At 44.9% G+C, this 8,071-nt stretch overlaps 1 non-coding gene across 1 annotated transcript; it reads left to right on the top strand.

Moving 5' to 3' along the window:
- The first annotated feature begins 555 nt into the window (after window positions 1–555).
- On the top strand, window positions 556–626 carry TRNAG-GCC (transfer RNA glycine (anticodon GCC)). Its single transcript has one exon. It is a non-coding gene; the product is annotated as a tRNA-Gly (tRNA).
- Window positions 627–8,071: the final 7,445 nt, after the last annotated feature.

Raw genomic sequence — 8,071 nt, 5'->3', positions numbered from 1 at the left:
AAAGAAAAGGAACCACTTCTATTCTCTTTTCTTAAGTATAAGAGGGATAAGTACTTATTCCGGGCAGCAAAAATCCTTTTTTTCTTTCTTATTTGAAATCCAAATCGAAATGCCTCAACTTGATAAATTAACTTATTTCTCACGATTCTTCTGGTTATGTCTTCACCTCTTTACTTTTATATTCTTTTATTTAATAATAATAATGGAATCCATTCCTCCATCCCACACTCTTCTTATAGTTATGAGTGAATCTGAATCCTCAAAAAAATTATTGAGGACCTCGTTTAAAAAAATACGCTATATGGGAGCTTTACCATGACTCACTAGAAAAACACCTAAATCCGGAAGTAATCTTCAAAAAATTCAATTCTAGGAAAAAGGAGCAATATCGTATACGTCTTCAAGAAAAACAGAAATTACATTCCCATTAGAATATTCATTGACAGATAATAATAAAAAAGGAAAACTCTAATATAATAGAAAATGAAATGAAACGGTCGACCCAGACATAGAAGGTCGACCCAGGCGGATATACGCTATAAAATATATACCGTAGTGAGTGTAGTTCAATGGTAAAATATCTCCTTGCCAAGGAGAAGATACGGGTTCGATTCCCGCCGCTCACCCGCTTAATTTATCAAAAGTTAAGAAAAAACACCTTCTACCTGCATTCATGGGTGCTCAACGATAGATTCCACATCAAGATAGGCAAAGTGGGATACAACTCGTTTATTACCTCAAAGAAAACATAAAAGTTTTAATTTGGGTTTTCTCGCAACTAAAGAAAAAGAAAATGGAAGAATTCTTCTTATTGCATAATAAAATAAAGAAACCTTAGAATTCCATTTGCATAAGATATGCTACACCATACTATCGAAATCAAAAATGGATTATTCCATGGATTCCTCAAAGCGAGGCTCACCAAAATGAAAAATCTAAGACTACTATAAGACTACTAAAAAATAATAAAACAAGAAAAAATTGAACGATTAAATTATTGCTCCCGAATATTCAACTGACCGATTAATTTCTTAAACGTACTCTATTTTTCTTCTTGGGTCACTGGAACCTGATGATAATTACTCACTCCTTCATCCTGAGAAAGGATCTTGGCTATGAAAAAAATGGATCACTAGCTTGCGCAGCAAATTGAATGAAACTTTCATCCGAAGTAAACATTTCAGTCTGGTGTTCGTTATACCATTTAAGGGCATCATCTAAGTTCGAGAACTTTTGATACTTAAAGGTTGCAGCACATGCTAAGTGTTGACTGAGATTCTCTGAGAACCTTGGTTTCGGGAACTTTGTGGGATCCTTGGTAGAGCCATTTGGAGTGGAGGGTAATCGGTTTATGACAAAGACTGTGCTTTCAAAAGAGAAGATTTGTTGAAGAGTATCTCCTCCTTCACTATTCCACAATATATGATTTTCAGTGAACGACCGGGTAGATTCACCCTCCTCTAACGGAATAGGAGTGCCTACTTCATGAAATATTCTTTCAACTATGGAAGTCAACTCCGCAATAATGTCTTCGGGATTCTTTCTTGCCGCCACTTTAACAGGTGTTGCTGCAATGAGAGCGTAAGTTGCGGAGTTTTTTCTGGATTTTTTTGCGCTCTTCCTTTTTTAGATAGAAAGAAGGGTTCAGTGGGAGGGCAAGGGGTAGTTAAGTTTTAGGTTGGCTCTTGTTTTTTACAGACTTTCTTTTCGGTGTAATTTAATAAAGAATACTCGGTGGGACCAATTTCTATAATAGGAAAACAGAGAGTTGTTCAGGAAAACTCGGTGGGACCGATCACTCATTTCAGTGAGACCGAAACGTTACGAAAAATAAATAGAGAGTTTGCATTACGAACTCGGTGGGACCGATCGCTCATCTCGGTTAGACCGAAACGTTATGAAGGGAAACAGAGAGTTTGCAATCCCATCTCGGTGAGACCGAGATCCCTATTGGTGAGACCGAACTGATTAGGATTTCTGGCAGTGGCTATCTCAAATGAACTCGGTGGCGCCGGATAGATCAAATCGGTGGGTCCGAGTTTGACTTTTGGTTTGGGACATATGTGGATATGAGAAAGTGGTTGAGGGCTTTTGGAGCATATCACTGAAGGAAATATGCCCTAGAGGCAATAATAAAGCTGTTATTTATATTTCCTTATATCATGATAAATGTTTATTATTCATGCTATAATTGTACTAACCAGAAACTTACTACATGTGTGAATACATAGACAAACAAAGTGTCCCTAGTATGCCTCTACTTGACTAGCTCGTTAATCAAAGATGGTTAAGTTTCCCAGCCATGGACATGTATTGTCATTTGATGAACGGGATCACATCATTAGAGAATGATGTGATGGATAAGACCCATCCGTTAGCTTAGCATAATGATCGTTCAGTTTTATTGCTACTGCTTTCTTCATGACTTATACATGTTCCTCTGACTATGAGATTATGCAACTCCCGAATACCGGAGGAACACCTTGTTTGCTATCAAACGTCACAACATAACTGGGTGATTATAAAGATGCTCTATAGGTGTCTCCGATGGTGTTTGTTGACTTGGCACAGATCGAGATTAGGATTTGTCACTCCGTCTATCGGAGAGGTATCTCTGGGCCCTCTCGGTAATGTACATCACTATGAGCCTTGCAAGCAATGTGACTAATGAGTTAGTTGCGGGATGATACATTACGAAACGATTAAAGAGACTTGCCGGTAACGAGATTGAACTAGGTATGATGATACCGACGATCGAATCTCGGGCAAGTAACATACCGATGACAAAGGGAACAATGTATGTCGTTATGCGGTTTGATCGATAAAGATCTTCGTAGAATATGTAGGAACCAATATGAGCATCCAGGTTCCGCTATTGGTTATTGACTGGAGATGAGTCTCGGTCATGTCTACATACTTCTCGAACCTGTAGGGTCCGCACGCTTAACGTTCTGTGAAGATTTGTATTATGAGTTATGTGATTTGATGACCAAAGTTTGTTTGGAGTCCTGGATGAGATCGGGGACATGACGAGGAGTCTCGAAATGGTCGAGACGTAAAGATCGATATATTTAGAAGGCTATATTCGGACATCGGAAAGGTTCCAAGTGATTCGGGTATTTTTCGGAGTACCGGAGAGTTACGGGAATTCGTATTGGGCCTTATTGGGCCATACGGGAAAGGAGAGAAAGGCCTCAAGGGTGGCCGCGCCCCTTCCCCATGGACTGGTCCGAATTGGACTAGGGAAAGGGGGCGCCCCCTTCCTTCCTTCTCCTTCTCCCTTCCCTTTTTCCTATTCCATGTGGGAGGTGGAATCCTACTAGGACTAGGGAGTCCTAGTAGGACTCCACACTTTGGGCGCGCCCTATGAGGGCCAGCCTCCTCCTCCCTCCATCCTTTATATATGTGGCCAGGGGGCACCCCATAGACACACAAGTTGATCATTGATCCTTTAGCCATGTGCGGTGCCCCCCTCCACCATAATCCACCTCGGTCATATCATCGTAGTGCTTAGGCGAAGCCCTGCGCCGGTAGCTTCATCATCACCGTCATCACGCCGTCATGCTGACGAAGCTCTACCTCGAAACTCAGCTAGATCGAGAGTTCATGGGATGTTACCGAGCCGAACGTGTAGAGATCACGGATGTGATAGCCTGGCTTATTAGGGATGGTAGATTACTCATATCAATAAGGAATTCCTTCTTTTCCGGGAGCCCATTCGGACAGAACTCCAAAGTTAAGTGTGCTCAGCTTGGAGTAGTGTCAGGATGGGTGACCGATCGGGAAGTTGCTCCCGGGTGCGCACGAGTGAGGACAAAGTGCGCAGAAAAGACTAGTATTGATCTATGGGGCCAGTATAGATCCCGCCAGGAGTAACGACCACCGGCAGGTGTGTCTGGGGCGTTACAAGTTGGTATCAGAGCCGACCCTCGCGGTTACACGGATGGTTGCCGACAGGTGTGTGGTCATGTTGTTCATGACGTTTGTGACCCGTCGTGGCACCCGGCATGACACATGTACCGGACTAGAAGCACAGACGTTTGTGCTAAGAGGGAACGTTCCTGTGGCCCGACGAGGACGTTGGTTCCTCTGAGTGGGGTGCATGTGATAGCCTGGCTTATTAGGGATGGTAGATTACTCATATCAATAAGGAATTCCTTCTTTTCCGGGAGCCCATTCGGACAGAACTCCAAAGTTAAGCGTGCTCAGCTTGGAGTAGTGTCAGGATGGGTGACCGACCGGGAAGTTGCTCCCGGGTGCGCACGAGTGAGGACAAAGTGCGCAGAAAAGACTAGTATTGATCTATGGGGCCAGTCTAGATCCCGCCAGGAGTAACGACCACCGGCGGGTGTGTCTGGGGCGTTACAACGGAGGTGCCGTACTTTCGGTACTAGGATCGGTTGGATTGTGAAGACGTACGACTACACCAACCGCGTTGTCATAACGCTTCCGCTTATGGTCTACGAGGGTACGTGGACAATACTCTTCCCCTCTTGTTGCTATGCATCACCATGATAGATGTTGCGTGTGCGTAGGATTTTTTTTGAAATTACTGTGTTCCCCAATAGTGGCGTCAGAGCGAGGTTTATGCGTAGATGTTATATGCACGAGTAGAACACAAAGGAGTTGTGGGCGTGGGTATATACATATTGCTTGCCGTCACTAGTTTTTTCTTGATTCGGCGGTATTGTTGGATGAAGCGGCCCAGGCCGACATTACGTGTACGCTTATGCGATACTGGTTCTACCGCCGTGCTTTGCACACAGGTGGCTAGTGGGTGTCTATTTCTCCAACTTTAGTTGAATCGGTTTCAATGGACAGGGTTCTTTCTAAAGATCAAAAAGCAATCACTATACTACGGTGTGGTTTTTGATGCATAGGTAAGAACGGTTCTTGCTCAGCTCATAGCAGCCACGTAAAACTTGCAACAACAAATTAGAGGATGTCTAACTTGTTTTTGCAGGGCATGTTGTGATGTGATATGGTCAAGACATGATGAGATATAAATTGTTGTATGAGATGATCATGTTTTGTTGAAGTTATCGGCAACTAGCAGAAACCTTATGCTTGTCTCTTTATTGCATAAGATGCAAGCGCCAAATAATTGCTTTACTTTATCGCTATGCGATAACAATAGTTGCAAGAGAAATAGTTGGCGAGACGACCATGTGACGACACGTTGATAGAGATCAAGAAGATGGAGATCATGGTGTCATGCCAGTGACGATAGAGATCATGATGGTACTTTGGAGAAGGAGATCAAAGGCGCAAGATGATCATGGCCATATCATGTCACATATTTTGATTGCATGTGTGTTGGAAATATGCCCTAGAGGCAATAATAAATTGATTATTATTATATTTCCTTGTTCATGATAATCGTTTATTATCCATGCTAGAATTGTATTGATAGGAAACTCAGATACATGTGTGGATACATAGACAACACCATGTCCCTAGTAAGCCTCTAGTTGACTAGCTCGTTGATCAATAGATGGTTACGGTTTCCTGACCATGGACATTGGATGTCGTTGATGACGGGATCACATCATTAGGAGAATGATGTGATGGACAAGACCCAATCCTAAGCATAGCACAAGATCGTGTAGTTCGCATGCTAAAGCTTTTCTAATGTCAAGTATCATTTCCTCAGACCATGAAATTGTGCAACTCCCGGATACCGTAGGAATACTTTGGGTGTGCCAAACGTCACAACGTAACTGGGTGGCTATAAAGGTGCACTACGGTTATCTCCGAAAGTGTCTGTTGGGTTGGCACGAATCGAGACTGGGATTTGTCACTCCGTGTAACGGAGAGGTATCTCTGGGCCCACTCGGTAGGACATCATCATAATGTGCACAATGTGACCAAGGAGTTGATCACGGGATGATGTGTTACGGAACGAGTAAAGAGACTTGCCAGTAACGAGATTGAACAAGGTATCGGGATACCGACGATCGAATCTCGGGCAAGTATCGTACCGCTAGACAAAGGGAATTGTATACGGGATTGATCGAATCCTCGACATCGTGGTTCATCCGATGAGATCATCGTGGAACATGTGGGAACCAACATGGGTATCCAGATCCCGCTGTTGGTTATTGACCGGAGAACGTCTCGGTCATGTCTGCATGGTTCCCGAACCCGTAGGGTCTACACACTTAAGGTTCGATGACGCTAGGGTTATAAGGAATAGATATACGTGGTTACCGAATGTTGTTCGGAGTCCCGGATGAGATCTCGGACGTCACGAGGAGTTCCAGAATGGTCCGCAGGTAAAGATTTATATATGGGAAGTCCTGTTTTGGTCACCGGAAAAGTTTCTGGTTTTATCGGTAACGTACCGGGACCACCGGGAGGGTCCCGGGGGTCCACCAAGTGGGGCCACCAGCCCCGGAGGGCTGCATGGGCCAAGTGTGGGAGGGGACCAGCCCCAGGTGGGCTGGTGCGCCCCCCCCACCAAGGCCCAAGGCGCAAGGGAGAGTGGAAGGGGGCAAACCCTAGGCTCAGATGGGCCTAAGGTCCACCTAGTGGTGCGCCCCCCTCTCTCCCCCCTTGGCCGCCCCCCTAGATGGGATCTAGGGCTGGCCGCCACCCCTAGGGGTGGAAACCTAGGTGGGGGCGCAGCCCCTCCCCTCCCCCTATATATACTTGAGGTTTTGGGCTGCCAGAGACACGATTCAATCTCCCTGGCGCAGCCCTACCCCTCTCCCTCCTCGTCTCTTGCGGTGCTTGGCGAAGCCCTGCTGGAGTACCACGCTCCTCCACCACCACCACGCCGTTGTGCTGCTGCTGGATGGAGTCTTCCTCAACCTCTCCCTCTCTCCTTGCTGGATCAAGGCATGGGAGACGTCACCGGGCTGTACGTGTGTTGAACACGGAGGTGCCGTCCGTTCGGCACTAGGATCTCCGGTGATTTGGATCACGACGAGTACGACTCCTTCAACCCCGTTCTCTTGAACGCTTCCGCATAGCGATCTACAAGGGTATGTAGATGCACTCTCCTTCCCCTCGTTGCTGGTTTCTCCATAGATAGATCTTGGTGACACGTAGGAAAATTTTGAATTTCTGCTACGTTCCCCAACAGTGGCATCATGAGCTAGGTCTATTGCGTAGATTCTATGCACGAGTAGAACACAAAGTAGTTGTGGGCGTTGATTTTGTTCAATATGCTTACCGTTACTAGTCCAATCTTGATTCGGCGGCATTGTGGGATGAAGCGGCCCGGACCGACCTTACACGTACTCTTACGTGAGACTGGTTCCACCGACTGACATGCACTAGTTGCATAAGGTGGCTAGCGGGTGTCTGTCTCTCCCACTTTAGTCGGATCGGATTCGATGAAAAGGGTCCTTATGAAGGGTAAATAGCAATTGGCATATCACGTTGTGGTTTTTGCGTAGGTAAGAAACGTTCTTGCTAGAAACCCATAGCAGCCACGTAAAACATGCAAACAACAATTAGAGGACGTCTAACTTGTTTTTGCAGGGTATGCTATGTGATGTGATATGGCCAAGAAGAATGTGATGAATGATATGTGATGTATGAGATTGATCATGTTCTTGTAATAGGAATCACGACTTGCATGTCGATGAGTATGACAACCGGCAGGAGCCATAGGAGTTGTCTTTATTTATTGTATGACCTGCGTGTCATTGAACAACGCCATGTAATTACTTTACTTTATTGCTAACCGGTAGCCATAGTAGTAGAAGTAATAGTTGGCGAGCAACTTCATGGAGACACGATGATGGAGATCATGGTGTCATGCCGGTGACAAGATGATCATGGAGCCCCAAGATGGAGATCAAAGGAGCTATATGATATTGGCCATATCATGTCACTATTATTTGATTGCATGTGATGTTTATCATGTTTTTGCATCTTGTTTACTTAGAACGACGGTAGTAAATAAGATGATCCCTCATAATAATTTCAAGAAAGTGTTCCCCCTAACTGTGCACCGTTGCGACAGTTCGTTGTTTCGAAGCACCACGTGATGATCGGGTGTGATAGATTCTAACGTTCACATACAACGGGTGTAAGACAGATTTACACACGCGAAACACTT

Source organism: Triticum aestivum, chromosome 3A (genome assembly GCF_018294505.1).
Source record: "Triticum aestivum cultivar Chinese Spring chromosome 3A, IWGSC CS RefSeq v2.1, whole genome shotgun sequence".
In the NCBI taxonomy this organism is placed as follows: Eukaryota; Viridiplantae; Streptophyta; class Magnoliopsida; order Poales; family Poaceae; genus Triticum; species Triticum aestivum.
This window is presented reverse-complemented; position numbering and strand designations above follow the sequence as displayed.